Raw genomic sequence first — 15,435 nt, forward strand, 5'->3', positions numbered from 1 at the left:
AAAAACACCAGGGCCCTCAGGAATTAGGCTAAGTCCACTCTGCTGGTGCGCTAACAGTGTCTACATCCTGACTTACTGAGTATTTTAAGCTCACTGTTGAGACCTACTGCTCAGAAAAAAAAATCCCTTTGAAATATTACTGCTCATTGGCAATGCATCTGGTCACTCGAGAGCTCTGATGAGCTGAACATGGAGATCAGTGCTGTTTTCATGCTTGCTAACAATATCCACTCGGCAGTCGATAGATCAAGGAGTAATTATGACTTGCAAGTTTTACTTTTTATGAAATACATTTTGTAAGGCTATAGCTTCCATGGACAGTGATTCCTCTGAAGGATCTGGACAAAGTAAATTGTAAGTCTTCTGGAAAAATTCTCTATTCTAGTTGCCATTAAGAACATTCATGATTCATGGGAAGAGACCAAAATAGCACCATGAACAGGAGTTTGGAAGAAGTTGATTCCAGCCCTCATGGATGACTTTGAGGAGTTCAAGACTTCAGTGGAGGCGGTCACTGCAGATATGACAGAAATAGCAAGAGAACGAGAATTAGAAGTGGAGGATGAAGATGGGGCTGAACTGCTGCCTCTCATGATAAAACTTAGTGGGTGAGGAGCTGCCTCTTAGGAGTGAGCAAAGAGAGTGGTCTCTTGAAATGGAATCTGCTCCTGGTGAAGATGTTGTGAACACTGTTGAAATGACACAAAGGTTTAGAACAAGATATCGACTTAGTTGACACAGCAGCAGCCAGGTTTAGGAGGACTGACTTCGATTTGGGAGGACATTCTACTGCATCCCATGCTACAGAGAAATCTTTCTTGAAATGAATAGCCAATCTGTGCAGCCAACTCCATTGTTGTCTTCATTAAAGGAACCACTGCAGTCACCCCAGCTTTCAGGAACCACCCCCCTGATCAGATCAGTCGACACCATCAACACCGAGGCACCATCCTCCACCAGCACAAAGATGACAACATGCTGAAGGCTCAGGTGGTCATTAGCATTTTCTAGTCATAGAGTATTTTAAATTAAGCGATGTACACTTTTTAGACACAATTTTATTGCTTACATAAAAGACTGCAGTGTCGTGTCAGTCCAACTTTCATGAGCACTGAGAAATCAAAAAATGTGTGTGACTCGCCAAACCTGCAATGTCCCTCAGGTGTGGTCAGAAGAAGCCTCACAGCTCCAGCCTAGCTGCCCAGGAGGCTGAGTCGTGCAGGGGAGCCCGCGGACATGTGGGGGTGCCATCTCTCCCAGGGCCGGCCATTTCCCAGTAGACCTCAGGGTACGCTGTTACCGAAACAAGAGTCGGCGCTTAAGAGAAGAGCCCAGCGGTGTCATGGAAACAAACCGTGCAAGGTAATCAGGGCCTTGTGGGTGAAGAGGGGCCCGGCCTGCTGCTGATCACTGCAAGTAGCTGTCACATGGAGATCTATCTGCTTGGGGTTTGTCACCCAGGGGTGGCTAGGCTCTTCCACCGATGGTGCCCGTGTGCTAAGGTGGTGAGGGCAAGGTTGGCCCGTGGAATGTCCCTAGCCTCCCCATCACCGTGTTTGTCACCACCCAACACCCAAACTGTTATCCTCACCTGCTCCGTTCCTCCTCCTCAGCTCTCAGAAAAGTTTCCTCTTGCCCTCCCAGTCCGGGAGAGATGGGCAGCGTTGGAGAGACTGAAAGAAAGGGCAGGGTTCTGGGTTACTAGGTCAGTTCCTGAGGCTCTGTAGACAGGAATTTGGGTCAGAAGTAAAGTAGAAGGGAAACTAAAGAAGAATGAAGTAGAGAAGGAGAAAGAGCAAAAAAGGAAATGCAGATGCCATGCTGTCTGTGCAGTGGAGGGAGGGAAGCACCAGAGAGACGGCACACCAGGTTGCCTGGACCTCCGAGGAGTTTGGGGCATTTTGAAAGGTGGAAGTTTCTAGAGAAGCTTTGAAGAACAAGGTAATGAGATAGAAAACTAGAAGGGGACCTTTTTAAATGTTTTTTAGCCTAAAGATGGAAAGTCTCTTTTTCTTTGGGCTCCTGGGTTGTGCTTCTATGAAGATAATGGAGAGATGGGATCACAAGGAACACGGGTCTCTACTCGGGTTACGTGAATAGACATTCAAAACTGAAGGAGTAGCTCGTTCCTGAGCAGTCAGACAAGTGCGTGGACATCAAGAGATGACTGTCACTGCTCAGAAAGATGTTGAGTAGCCTTGGCAATGACAGAGGAGCCCTCCCGCCCTCTGCCCTCCGAGAGTGCTAGGCTGTGGTGCCCCTCATCCCTGAGGCTGCCAGGCCTGAGCCCCACTTCCTGGACACATGCTGACGAGGGAAGATCTCCACCCTCGCTCTGTTCATGACACCTCCACCATGGGGGCCACGGTGACATCAGCCTTGTTGGCAGCCACAGCCCACTGTTGACTCATATGAAACTTCCTGTCAACTAAAAACCCAACACCTTTTCACTTGTGCTGTTGACCCAGGTGTCCCACATCCTGTGTGTGTCTGGGGGGTGTTCTGAACGCTGGCATGAGAAACGGTTTCTAGGACCTTGTGCCTTGGTGTGCAGACTTTTGGTCCAATGTCAATTTCAGGCTTTATTATTATTGTTATCATTATTAGTCAGGGTCTCATTCTGTTGCTCAGGCTGAAGTGCAGTGACACGATCATGGCTCACTGCAGCCTCGACCTCCTGAGATCAAGCAATTCTCCCCTCTCGGCCTCTGGAGTAGCTCTGTCTTTCTCTCACCTTCCTGGTCCTGTCCGTTTCTCCCTGCTTCCCACAGGCCCCTTGGTGATAAGTCAGTTTAGCACCAGGCATGAACCAGAGCCCCAGCCTTCAAAGTCAAACCCATCTGGGTTCCAAATCTCTTGACATCAATGGCTGTGCGATCTCGGGCAGGTTGCTTTATCTCTCTTGAGTCTTCATTTCCTGGGTTGTGAAAGGCTAGCATGCCCATCTTGCAGGCATGTGGTGAGGAGTAAGAGAGATAATCTATGTAAACTGTTGGCCGTGCTTGCTTACACTTAGGAGTTTCTCAATAAGTGTTCATCCCTTTCCTCCACCTGCCATTCCGTTCTAGTCATTGAACGAGATATGGTCAAAGACAGAGCCCTTGGCATGCCTCACTCCCCTACACCGTCCAGGTAGATGTGGCTAGAGTTGCCTGTCCCTGGCCCATCTGACTGTCCCAGAATTCCCTTCACTTCACTGTCTTGCCTCTGACCCATCAGCCACCAGCGCCTCGGGGACTTCCCCCACCCAAAGGCATTTCTTTTTATCACAGAGACTTCTTGGAGGTAGAGCTGTTCAATAAGACACCAAGAAATGAATCTGGCAGTGATGCCGGGGCAGGGGAAACACCTGGGTGCTACAGTCCCACAGCTGGGCCAGGTGGGAACTTACCCCTCCCGGACCTGGGGCTGGCCCGAGCCCTGGGGGCGGAGTGGGAGGGGTGAGGAGCTTGGAGCTTCATGTACCTTAATTCAGTTTCATAGAAATCTCGTGGTGAAGGTGATATGAACCCCATTTTGCAGAAACCGGGGTTTCAGGCAGCCACGAGGTCTCCCGAGACATGAAGGTGACAGAATCAGGATTTGTCCTCAGGCCACTCCCTCCTGGCCAGGGGCCTCCCCCATCACTTACTCCTCCCTAGGGCCCTGGAAAGCCCCACAGTGGGAGATTCGCTCTTTATCTGGTCAATAACTGCCCATTAGAAAGCCTGGGCTTAATAAACCATTAACGTTTGAATTATTGAAGGGGTGGGAAAGTGTAGGAAGACTCAGATGGGGGTGGGGAGCGAGTCCCACCAAGGGGGAGGGAATGGCAAAAGAATGTTGGCTGAGTCTCCCCACCAAGACATTTTCTTGGGTGTGACTGTACAGTTTCTGGAACAACCACATTATAACCCACGTCTCACCATTTGATAGGGGAAGACGGTGAGGCTCCACGAGGTGTCCTGACTATCTAGGAATCCACAATCATGGAGTGGAGTATGACTAAGGTCAGGCAGGCTCTCTCCTGGACGCCCTGTCACAGCACAGAGGCCAGGATGGAGACGCTGCCGGGAAGAGCCCAGGAGCTGGAGAGCACCAGTGGGGCAAGGTGGGGGTGAGTCAGGGTCAGACAGAGGGTCAGACAGAGGGTCAGACAGAGGGAAGGCGGGCTAGGAGGGGAGAGGCCAGAATGCCTGCGTGTCAGACGGTGCGTGGGCACAGGGGGTAACCAGTGCGTCAGAGTCCTAGGAACAGCCAGCTTTCCTCATGAACTTCAGTCGTGATGATTTCTATCAAATTTGCAACAGGAAGTCGATCCTTCAAGGCAGGGGAGCTAGAAGCAAAGAGGAAATTGAGCCAGCTCCTTTCTCCTCGTGTTCATGTCGGCCGCTGGCCCTCTCAGCTGGTCTTCACTCAGTGCCCTCGGCTCTTGGCTAACAATGCCCTTCCAGCTCCTGGGGAGTTTCTAAAATCACACTCAGCTGGAAAGAAAAGAACAAGGACACACAGAACTGAGGTGCTGGGGTCCCTTGCCTAGACACTGGAAGCCATGATTCTGAAGTTAGAGGAAGCAACAGATTTGAGGCACCCCAAACCTCACTGTCCATAGGAGGGTAACAGGAGGCACAGCAACCACTGCCAAAGGACCCTGCTGCTATGGGATCCAGACAGGAGCTCTGGGGACAGTTAGCCAGGCAAACAGCCAGTCCGCTTCCTTCAAGCCTCGAGTTCTTTCAGCCAGGAGGCGACACCTGCATGGTGATAGGTTTGCTGGCTGCTTATGTGAAGGACTAGGGCCCATCAGGGCAGCATGGAAAGCTAGACCCACCCTCCAGGGGACGTCTCCAGCTCCCGTGCACTCTCACATGGAGAGCTGGCCCACAACGTGTGCTTCACAAACACCAGTTGAACGCCTGAGTCAATACATGAATGACCACTTAATAATTGGATTCCTCACTGTCACAATCTGCCCAGACTGCTGTCACAAAACACCAAAGACTAGGTGGCTTAAACAACAGAAATGCATTTCCTCACAGTTCTGGAAACTGGAGGTCTGAGATCAGGGTGTCAGCATGTCCAGTTCTGTTGAGGGCTCTCTTCGTGGCTTGCAGACAGCCACCTCCTTACTACGTCCTCACATCGCAGAAATCTCTCTCTTTCTCCTCTTCTTATAAGGGCACAGTGCTGTTAGGATTAGGACTCCACGCTGATGACTTCATTTAAGTTTAATCCCCTTCTAAAGACCCTGTCTCCAGATATATTCACATTGGATGTTTGGGTTTCAGCAATTGCGGGGGGGGGGGGGCATGAGTCAGTTCGTGGCACTCACCAAGGAAGGAATGCGATGATGACTTCATAAAAGGTCTGTGGGATTCCTCCAGCAAATCCAGCAAAGGCCTTCATTACCCCTGCTCCATCTGGGAGGCCCTTAAAGTGTCATTGTGCTACATTCCCTTAAACCTACCATGACCAAGCTAGTTCTCTGCATTGATACTATCTTCACGTCCAGGAGTGGGAGCCTAGAGGGCCAGCAGGCCTCCTGCAGAGGACAGGGCCTTGATAGATTGCAGAGGCATGACTCCCCAGGCTGTGGGAAGAACACTGTCCCGAGAGCTGGGCTCTCCCATGTCCTGCCACTCCCTCGTAAGTCATTGGGCAAGTCACTTCCCTTCTCCAGACTCCAATCTTGCCATCTCTAAAACAAAGGTGGGGAGGTTTGATTATTTCTAAGAACCTTCCACTACTCCTGCTTTACCTATTCCCAGGGGAAAGCAAAGTCCAATAGTCAAAAGTAAACAGCTCTAGCCGGGCTCGGTGGCTCAGCCTGTAATCCCATGCCTTTGGGAGGCTGAGGTGAGTGGATTGCCTGAGCCCGCGGGTTTGAGACCCACCTGGGCAGGTGAGACCTCATCTCTACACTAAAATCAAAAAATCAGCTGAGCACGCCTGTAATTCTGGCTACTCGGAAGGCTGAGGCGGAAGGATCGCAGGAGCCCAGCGGGTCGAGGCTTCGGTGGCTGGGAGCAGCCACTGCACTCCAGTCTGGGCGACAGAGTGAGACTCCAACTCAAAAAAAAAAACTAACAAAAAAAGTAAACAGCTCAAGACAGGCTGGCTGGGCATAGTGGCTCACACCTGCAATCCCAGAGTTTTGGGAGGCCAAGGCAGAAGCTTGAGCCCAGGAGTTCCAGGCTAGCCTGGGCAACATAGTGAGACCATGTCTTTATTTAAAAAAAAAAAAATTAGCTGAGCATGGTGTTGTCTGTCTGTAGTCCCAGCAACCCAGGAGGCTGAGGTGGGAGGATCACCTGACCTCTGGAGGTCGAGGCTGTGGTGAGCCATAATCGCCCACTGCACTCAGCCTGGGACACAGAGTGAGACTCTGACTCAAAAAAAAAAGCTAAGAAAAAATTCTGGCTTCTTTGCTAACTGCTGAAAAACCCTTGGGGTTATCGCAGTGACCTCCTTCATGCGATTCCCAGCATCACTGTGATGGATTGTCCCCCACAATCCCTGACTCTTCACACCTGGGCCTGTGGCTGCTGCCTGTGACTTTCCAATTCCTCTCATGACAGGAGGAATTTCCCTTCTTATAGGAGGAATCTCTCTTATTCCAAGAGCCTTCCCCCAAAATATACATGCTGAAACCTAAATACCAGTGTGATGGGATTGGAGGGAAGTCTCTGGGAGAAGACTAGGCCATGAGGGTGGAGCCCTCATGAGGGGACTCGTGTCCTGATCAAAGGGATCCCAGAGAGTTGCCTTGACCATTACACCCTGTAATGACGCAGTGAAGAGATGGTGTCCAGGAGCCAGGAAGCAGGCCCTCAGCAGACACGACATCTGCCTGCACCTTGGTCTTGGCCTCCCCAGCCTCCAGGACTCTGAGGAATGGACGTCATTTATAAGCTACCCAGTCTGTCGGATTTTGTTACAGCAGCCCGAATAGACACTCCCTCTTTGATTCCGAGTCTAGCCACATCACTTGTTTTGGCCCATGAGATGTTCACAAATGGGACCCGAGCAGAAGTCTCGGAGAGCCCTTGCAGACCAGGCTTGCTCACTCGGGTACTCTGCCGTCGCCATGAGAATGTGCCCTCACTAGCCTGCAGGAGGATGAGAAACCCGTGGCATGGGGGGGGGCCGAGTTTCCCCAGCCATCCCAGACAAGGCCGACCAAGATCACCCAACAGCCAGTCTACCCCCGTATGCATAAAGAGCCCAGGCCAGGCAGTACGATCCCCCCAATGGCTGACTCATTCAATAAGTTAAAAAATGCCGATTTTTTTTAAGCCTCTGAGTTTGGGATAGTTTGTTGTGCTGCATTATTTTGGCAGTCAATAACTGGCATGACTGTGAAAAGGCACACCCTAGGCACTCAGTCGGTGTTTATTTTCTCCCTGGACCTCTCCACCGCAGACCTCCAGGGAAAACGTAGCTCTTGTGGAGCTAGTTGGGGGCCATATACTGCAGTCCCGGTGCACTTTGAGCTTCCATCTCACAGTTGCACCAGCCTCAGATTGATCACAGACGCTGACTGCTCAATTTTGATTAAATACTAAATCATAAGCTGCTTACAAAATGCCTGCAAAAAGCTGACATTTATGAAGTCCAATAAACTACTTGTAAGAACAGGAGTGCTAGATGGGGAGAAAAAAAAATAAAATCTTCATCCAAACAAACATCGGTTGACAGCAGACAGATGGTCAGAATCCCTTACTTGTAAACTGGAAGAATTAAGATTTGGCAAGGGCTGTCTCAAAAGAACTAGCAAACATCAAAGTTTCCCCTTTCTGTGCTGGTGTTTTTCTGGGCCCGACTTCAATATTTTCACAGGCTACTGCACGGAAAAGGTGTTGCAGGCCTCCGCGTCGCTGGCAAGGAAATGCTAAGAAATACCAGCCGCGATTTATGGGAAGCAAGGTTGCCAGCATCCCAAAGAGCGAGCGTCTAAAAGCCAGCAACGCACATTCCCATAAATCCCCATAACTCAGCATCGGCCTTTCCCTTAATCTGCTGAGGTGTGAGGGAAGGGAGGGCGGAATTTCTAACTCAATTTTCCACTCGGATCAGCTTTTACAGGGGTGACTGTTGAGTTAATCTTTGGGGGCCAGCAGCAGCCTTAATAGAAATGGAGTCCAGCCTCACAGCCTCAGGGCCGGGCTCTCTCTCGCCTTTGTGCAGTTAAGGAATAGGATGTTAAGGGGGATTTTGGCTTTGGCTCAGACAGGCCGCACAGGCCCAGGAGGGGCGGAGGCATTGCCTGCCCAGGTTCTCCATCTTCCAGGCTTCTCCATGACCTCAGACAGGCCGCACAGGTCCAGAAAGGGCAGAGGCCTTGCCTGCCAGGGTTCTCCATCCTCCCTGGCTTTTCCTTGACCTCAGCCGGCTGTAGAGAGTGACATGGCTATGAACAGAGAGTGTCAGGATGAGCAAGCTGACATCGCTCCAAAGATGGCCCTCAGGCCACCCCTTGGTGGCACTGCCCCTGCTACTTCGACTGCACAGGACTCACACAAGCACATACCCTCCAGATGATAGACTGTGGCCCCTGCGGTGTCCTGCACTAGAGAGATTGCAGGCTTTGGCCTTGGGAACCAGGCCTTGCCATCTTTGCCGCCTCTTGGCAGCATGGGCTAGGTCCTTAGCCATCCGGGGCCTCAAGTTCTCCATCCTTCAAATGGAGGAAAGTGTGTCCACCCTGCAGGATTACTGGGATGGGGGTGGGGGAGTTGGAGTGGAGAGACTGACACAGACGGGAGGGGAAGAGGACAAACTCATAAGCAGGTAGTTGTGATATACAGCAAGTGCCATGATAAGCGTATATACCTGGGACCTGGGCGTGGGGCAGGGGGCATCATGGGAACTTATAGGACACCCAGCACCGTCCAGGGTGGGACAGGATTCGCAGGGAAGCCTTCCTGGAGGAAGTGGCGCCTGGGCTGAGTCTTAATAGTCGAGTAGGAGTTAACTGGCAGAATAGGGTAGGAATGAGTCTTCCAGGAAGAGAAGACTTCTCCATCAGCCTCCACTAGAGCACCCCAGGACAGCTTGTCAACAAGCCCAGCCCAGCTAAGACAGCACAGATCACTGGAAGTACCTTTTTAAAGGGTGTTTCCCTGGGGCCTCTGTCTATGGGCCCTGGACCCCGCATAGGTGGAGGACAGAGATTTTGTCTCTACTTCTCCAGGAAACAGTCTAGGTCGACCAGGCGGTGCTTGGCATCAGAGTGGAGTCCCACACCACATTGGCTCTTGACCCTACCTCTGTCCTGGCACAGCATTTCAGGGGAACAGGAGGCGAAGCCCAGAAAATGTCCATTGGATCCATTTGGTAAAAAAGTAACCTTGTAATTGAAGCTGAATTTCACAGTGAAGGATCTAGCTCAGGGCAGAGGGTGTCTCTCAGGGCTCAGGGTCTAGCTCAGGGTTCAGATTTCAGAATCTAGTTCAGAACAGAGGGTTTAGCTCAGGGTTCAGGGTCTAGCTCAGGATTTAGGGTCTAGCTCAGGGTTCAGGATCTAGTTCAAGGCTCAGGGTCTAGCTCAGATTTGGGGTCCAGCTCGGGGTTCAGGGTCTAGCTTGGGGTTCAGGGTCTAGCTTGGGGTTCAGGGTCTGGCTCAGGGTTCAGGATCTAGCTTGGAGTTCAGGATCTAGCTCAAGGTTCAAGGTCTAGCTCAGGGTTCAGGGTCTAGGTCAGGGCAGGGTGTCTGGCCCAGCTCTGACTCTAAGGGTGCATCAAAACTACAGAGTCTGAAGTCCTGACTGATAAACAGAGCCTATGGCCCCTTCAAGTCCCTGGCCTAGTGAGGGAGAGTGGCCGGCCCTGACTTTTAGGATCCGCCTAGCTGAACCCTGGGGATACCCAGGCAGTGTCTCCTCCGTGAGCGGTGGGCAGGCTGCATGTCCAGAGTCAAGACAGGCCCCGCACTCAAAGGGATGCCCAGCCCACAGTGAGGCTCTACGGGTGATGCTGGTGTTATGATCACCTCTCTGTGTGACTAAGAGACACGGAAACCATGCCACCCCTGCCACAGCCACAGGTTCACTATGACTTGTCCCTCAGTACGACACATACAACACAGAGCCAACTCTGCATCCAGATTCCTCCTCCAGACAATAGAAATAACAGCACCCCACTCACGGTACTCAGCTCCTGGGAAAATTCAGGGCATTAATCAATATCAAGGCACTCAAAACAGTGCCCAGCTCATGCATTTGCTGAGACAATGATGCTGATGGTGATGATTCATTGTTCCAGGTACTCAACAAATGTGTGTCGCAAAAAGAAAGAATAATCGAGTGTGTGATTGCTCAGAGGGGGCTCTGTGGTTGCTTATCCACCCCACTCATGAAAACACACGGTGAAACCCCGCTCTGTGGAAAGACAAAGCTTGCCCCCGCCTCCCACCGTTCACGCCTGAGTTCCAACTTGTGGGTCAACTGCATGCCCTTGGTCTCCTCTGGGAGCTGCTGAAATGCCACCGTGTTGGTGTCAGGTGGCTTCCACTGCGTCCCTGTCCCACCCCATTCCAATGCCTGCCCCTCCCAGGGCCCCAGCGACCTCCTGTGCAAAGTGACGTGGCCACAATAATGTTTCCACGCTTACCTACTGCAATTCACCTTCCCTGTCCCTCAGGAATGTCTCCTAATTAATCACCCGGTGTACTGCATTCTAAATTAATTAAATTAAAAGTAATTAAATCCAGGAAATTGAAATTAGTCTAAATAGATGAGAGGCATACCCAGGATGTGGCGAGGGGTGCTAGGTCTATGGACCAATTTCGGTGTAGAAAAGATAAACTTAGGATCTAGGCAGGCTGTCAGGAGCCTTACAAAGACCACACCCCAGTGGGCATGACCATGATATTCAAGGAGGGATCAAAAAAAAAAAAACCCCGGAATTACCTTTTGGAGGGTGGGTCCCTTGTAGCACAGGCTTTCCCTGCTAGGTAGGTGTTCTAGGAACCCATAGGCGTCTGTGGACCCGCTAGTGTTGCAGTAAGAGGCTGCGTTTAGCTTCAGTGAACTTTTTTGGAGATTCTCTCAACCTGTTTGACCATTTCACGCTGGGTGGTATACGCGAATGCCTGCCCACACTACACTGAGGGTTCAGCAATTTTTGAACAAAAGCAGCATGACCCCCGTGCCCCACCCTCCCTATTCACCCAATCTCGTCCCGAATGACTTTTTTTGTTGTTTCCCCAGATGAGAAATGTCCTCAAAGGGAAACATTTTGCTGATGTGGAAGAGGTGAAACAAAAAAAACAGCAGAAGCACGAAAAGGCCCCCAAATGGACCAGTTCAAAAACTGTTTTGAGAAGTGGGAAAAGCCTCTCGATAGGTGTATTGCATCAGAGAGTACTTTGAAAGTGACTGAAGTTTAAACGTGTGAGAATAAATACACAAATTTAATCAATAAATTCTGGGATTCTGGGGGTCACCCTCGCAGAAGAGAATGACAACAACATGTACTCCCTCCCCAGGGCCATCCGTGCCACGCCTGTCTGTTCAGTCCACCCAAAACCCCTCCGAAGTGGGCACCGTTGTTACTCCTGCTTGACAGGGAAACATAGGCTCTCGGGTGTGAAGACTCATGGCAGTCTGATCCCCGAGTCCCTTCCAACTTGGTAAAGTCCCGGGGACTGTCCTCTCTGACTTCATCCCCCAGGGACGTACTCAGTGGGTAAGTTGCCCACACACCACACTCAAGGGTGGACTGGACCAGACACAGCTGGCAGGAGCTGGGGGCGCCCAAGGTCTTTCCCTGCTTGGACACCGACGGAAGGTTCAAGACCTCGGGTCAGAGACAAAGGGTTCCATAACTCATAGAAACAGCAAGAGCAGGGCTCCCTGAGCTCCAAAGCCCACACACAAAGGACCTGAGAGGAGAGAAACCCCAAGCTCAGGGAGGGGGGGGAGTGTGTTGTCTAAGGGACACTAAAGTTGCCCACCCTGGGCTTTGGAGGATGATGCTGTTTGTGACACAACATCCTTGATGAGACCATCTGGAACCAAGGCAGGGTCTCTGCCCACAAGACATGTGAAACTCCAAAGCCCCATGGAGACTCGTCTCCCAACAACTCCCAGCCTCATTTTCACAGCCTCAGCTCTGGCAAATCTCCCCTTGAATGCACCAGTCCACCAGCTACTCCAACCAACCTGTCCAACAGAGGAGCCAGATCTGTTCAGTTAGTCCCTCCAGTGTTTCATAAGGCTACTGCCAACAGGAACCAAGCAGCCAGGCAAGACCAACCTATAGTAGCAGCCTCCACCACGCCCTCCCCAGAGGGCAAGAGGGTCTATCTCAGGGTGGAGGGTCTAACTCAGGACAGAGGCTCAGCTCAGGGCTCAGGGTCTAGTTCATGGCTCAGGGGCTCAGGGCAGAGGGTCTAGCTCAGGACAGAAGGTCTAACTCAGGGCAAAGGGCCTAGCTCAGGGCAGTCTAGCTCAGGACAGAGGTTCTAGCTCAGGACAGAGGGTCTAGCTCAGGGCAGAGAGTCTAGCTCAGGGTCAGGATCTAGCTCAGAGTCAGGGTCTAGCTCAGGACAGAGGGTTTAGCTCAGGGTTCAGGGTCTAGCTCAGGGCAGAGGGACTAGCTCAGGATTCAGAGTCCAGCTCAGAACAGGGCATCTGGCCCAGCTCTGGCTCCAAGGATCCATCAACACTGCAGTCTGAAGTCCTGACTGACGAGCATAGTCTTGCCCCCAGCCATGGGACCAGATGCCACAAACACCTGGGTCAACCTTGGAGCACAGCGGGATAGTTTCTGTACTGGCCTCTCTGCTGGGCCTGAGGCAGGGATCCATGTAGAGCGGAGAGATAAGGGTTTGCCAAGTTCCACCTTGGCCTTGCGGGGGGGTGCAATCTAGCACCACCTCACATCTCACAACCTGGTCAGTGAGGCTGACACAGATGCCTTTCCTGGACCCAGGCTCATGTGGGATCAGCCAAGGTAAGGGTCAAATTTCATGCCACCTTTTCTAATTGGAGGAGTCCCATCATAGGGAAACCCATCTGCAGGGTATCCTTGAACAACATACACATCAATGCACTAAATAACGAGTTCAGTACCTGTCTGGGGAGCTCCCCCAAGTGACCACAGTCAGCTGAGGGTCATGTGTCATCCTCGTGGTTTTGTCTTAAACACTTGAGGGTCTCCTGTGACCATCCCTAAGGACCAACCCTAAGGAGTGTTTTCAACAGGAAGACAGGTTAACATCGGGCTTCCACACAAGCTGTTGGGGACTCCCAAGTGACACTATGGCAGTTGTGGGCCCAGGTTGGCTGCCTCTAACGTGGCTTCTCAGTCAGTGGTAAGCCGCAGGGCTTTCAGCTGGAATAGCTGAGTCTTAATCTTTGTGTTTGGAGTGCCTGCCTGGGGCAGTCTGTCGAGCTGGTCCTGTTTGTGCACACCCCTGGTCAGGTGACATTCACTTGTCTCATGGAATAACTGGGTAAAGGCCATGAGAATGGGGGTAGGGAAGCCAGCATGGCAAGTGCAGGAATTGGGGTTATGGGGTTGGGAGCCAGACCCTGGCCAGGGCCTGCAAGGGCCCAGGCAGAGTCAGCAGTCAGGCCAATGAAGGCACTTCCGCTATCTAGGAGGGCACCAGGGCAGCTTCTCGTGGGCTCTGAAGGACAAGTGACACCCATGTCCCTCCCCTCCCATCGCTCCAAGTCCAAGTGCAGGTCTCAGGGGGTCCCCTGGGTAACAGGGTGTGACCGTTCCTCCACTGCCTTTCCCAGAGACATGACATACCCCTTTCCCAACAATCTGCTCGCACATGGGCCTTTCGTCCAGAAGGTTCAGCTGCAAGAATGACAAGAACATAAAACACACGGCGACTCCTATGTGGACCACAAGTGGCAGGGTGTACTGTGTCCTCACCCAAGTGGCTGCTATCCTAATGACCTCAGCTCAGGTCAGTCCCACAGGAGAATCCGGGTGACCACCCCAAAGTCAGTTGGACACCCAAGCCAGTTTTTGGGGTTGCTCTTATGGGAAAGAAAGGTGCATCAGGCCTAGAAGTGGTCAGGACAGAGTCTGGCGTTTCCCAAATAGACCTGAAAGCCAGCCCCTTTCCTCGCCCCTTCCACCCTGATCACGACTCGGAAGCAACCGAGGAGAGACCACCTCTTTCTGAGACAGCAGCACTCCATGACCAAACTGCCTCATGGCAGTGCCTGGATGGGGGAACGGAGCAAAACCCAATCAAAAGCAAGGAAGGAAAAGAAGGAGACAGAAAGGAGAAAGCTCAGACCGGGCACGGTGGCCCACGCCTGCAATCCCAGCTCTTTGGGAGGCAGAGACAGGAGAATCGCTTGAGCCTAGGAGTTCGAGACCAGCCAGAGCAAAATAGCATGACCTCATCTCAACCAAAAAAAGAAAGAGAGAGAGAGAGAGAGAGAGACCTCATCTGACACAGACACGTGCAATAAATTAATCCTTCACATTCCCATCTGAAACAGCCAGATTCAGTCTATTTCCCAGTCGGCCGGCCTCAAGGGTCCCTTCAGACGGTTTCAACAACACAAAGGAAAAGTTAGCCCTGACGATGAAAGTCTCCATCTCTGTCGAGAGAGGAAGCGCTTGCTGTTTTGAAATGACAATTTTTCCACCTCCCGCCCATCGCGGGGTCAAGCACCCTTTCTCCCCCGGAGAGCTGGCGTCCAGCCAGCCCCCCACGCCACCTGCTCAAAACAGCTCCGCCAGGGCCCCAACAGCACCAGCTTCCCAGAGAGCTGGGTTCGATGGATCCACAGGTTCATTTTAGACTTTCTAGAGTCAAGTATGCATTGCACATCCTTCAAGGAGGAGCCATGATACTCATTTTTACAACTGAGCTGGGGACCTTGAATGACGCAGTGGGAAAAAAACACAAGGCTATCACACTCACCAGCAAATACTGCACAGTGAATGTTGCGAGCAGAGAGCGGGAAACGGAGACTCTGGAGTGGGGCGGGGCAAGGCTGTGTCAAGGCTAGCCACTCCTGCAACCCTGCTTGAGCAAAGGGACCCCGTGCCACCTGCCCAGAAGCCCAGCACCGGGCAAGCGCTGGGTGGTTAGAATGAGGCCCCTCGGCATGTGACGAAAGCCAGCCCAGGTGGTCATCATGGAAAATGTCATAGTGACATCCCCGGGAGCAGGAGGGAAGACGGGGCAGGAAGTCCAACACCTGTGTGTGAACCCCGCCTTACAGCGCCCACCTCGGTTTGCCCAGCCTCTCCTGGGACAGTGTGCCCATGGCCCCCACCTCGGCTACTCAGCCTCATTTGCTGGGGAGAAACCAACTCCCGAAGAGGAATCAAAGCAGCTGCTTTCTCTCGACCATCAAAGGCAAACGGGCTGCTGCTGCGTGGTGGCTTTCAAGGCAATTCTGAATTAACTTCCAATTAGCCAGCAGGGGCGGGCACCCTCCCTCCCCGCTCTCCCTCTCTGCTTCACACCCC

The 15,435-nt window shown here is 52.1% G+C and overlaps 1 long non-coding RNA gene across 1 annotated transcript in view; it reads right to left on the minus strand.

Annotated features, from left to right (window-relative positions):
- Positions 1–1,050: 1,050 nt before the first annotated feature.
- LOC103273815 overlaps positions 1,051–15,435 on the minus strand; it is a 36,079-nt gene continuing 21,694 nt past the window's right edge. Inside the window, exons 2-3 of the long non-coding RNA XR_505216.2 lie at positions 1,592–1,673; positions 1,051–1,293 (exon numbers count right to left, since the gene is read on the minus strand). This is a non-coding gene — a long non-coding RNA (uncharacterized LOC103273815). The remainder of the gene's footprint in view (positions 1,294–1,591; positions 1,674–15,435) is intronic.

The sequence above is a fragment of the Carlito syrichta genome, unplaced genomic scaffold (assembly GCF_000164805.1).
Source record: "Carlito syrichta isolate Samal-C Ts95f unplaced genomic scaffold, Tarsius_syrichta-2.0.1 Scaffold314258, whole genome shotgun sequence".
Taxonomy (NCBI): Eukaryota; Metazoa; Chordata; class Mammalia; order Primates; family Tarsiidae; genus Carlito; species Carlito syrichta.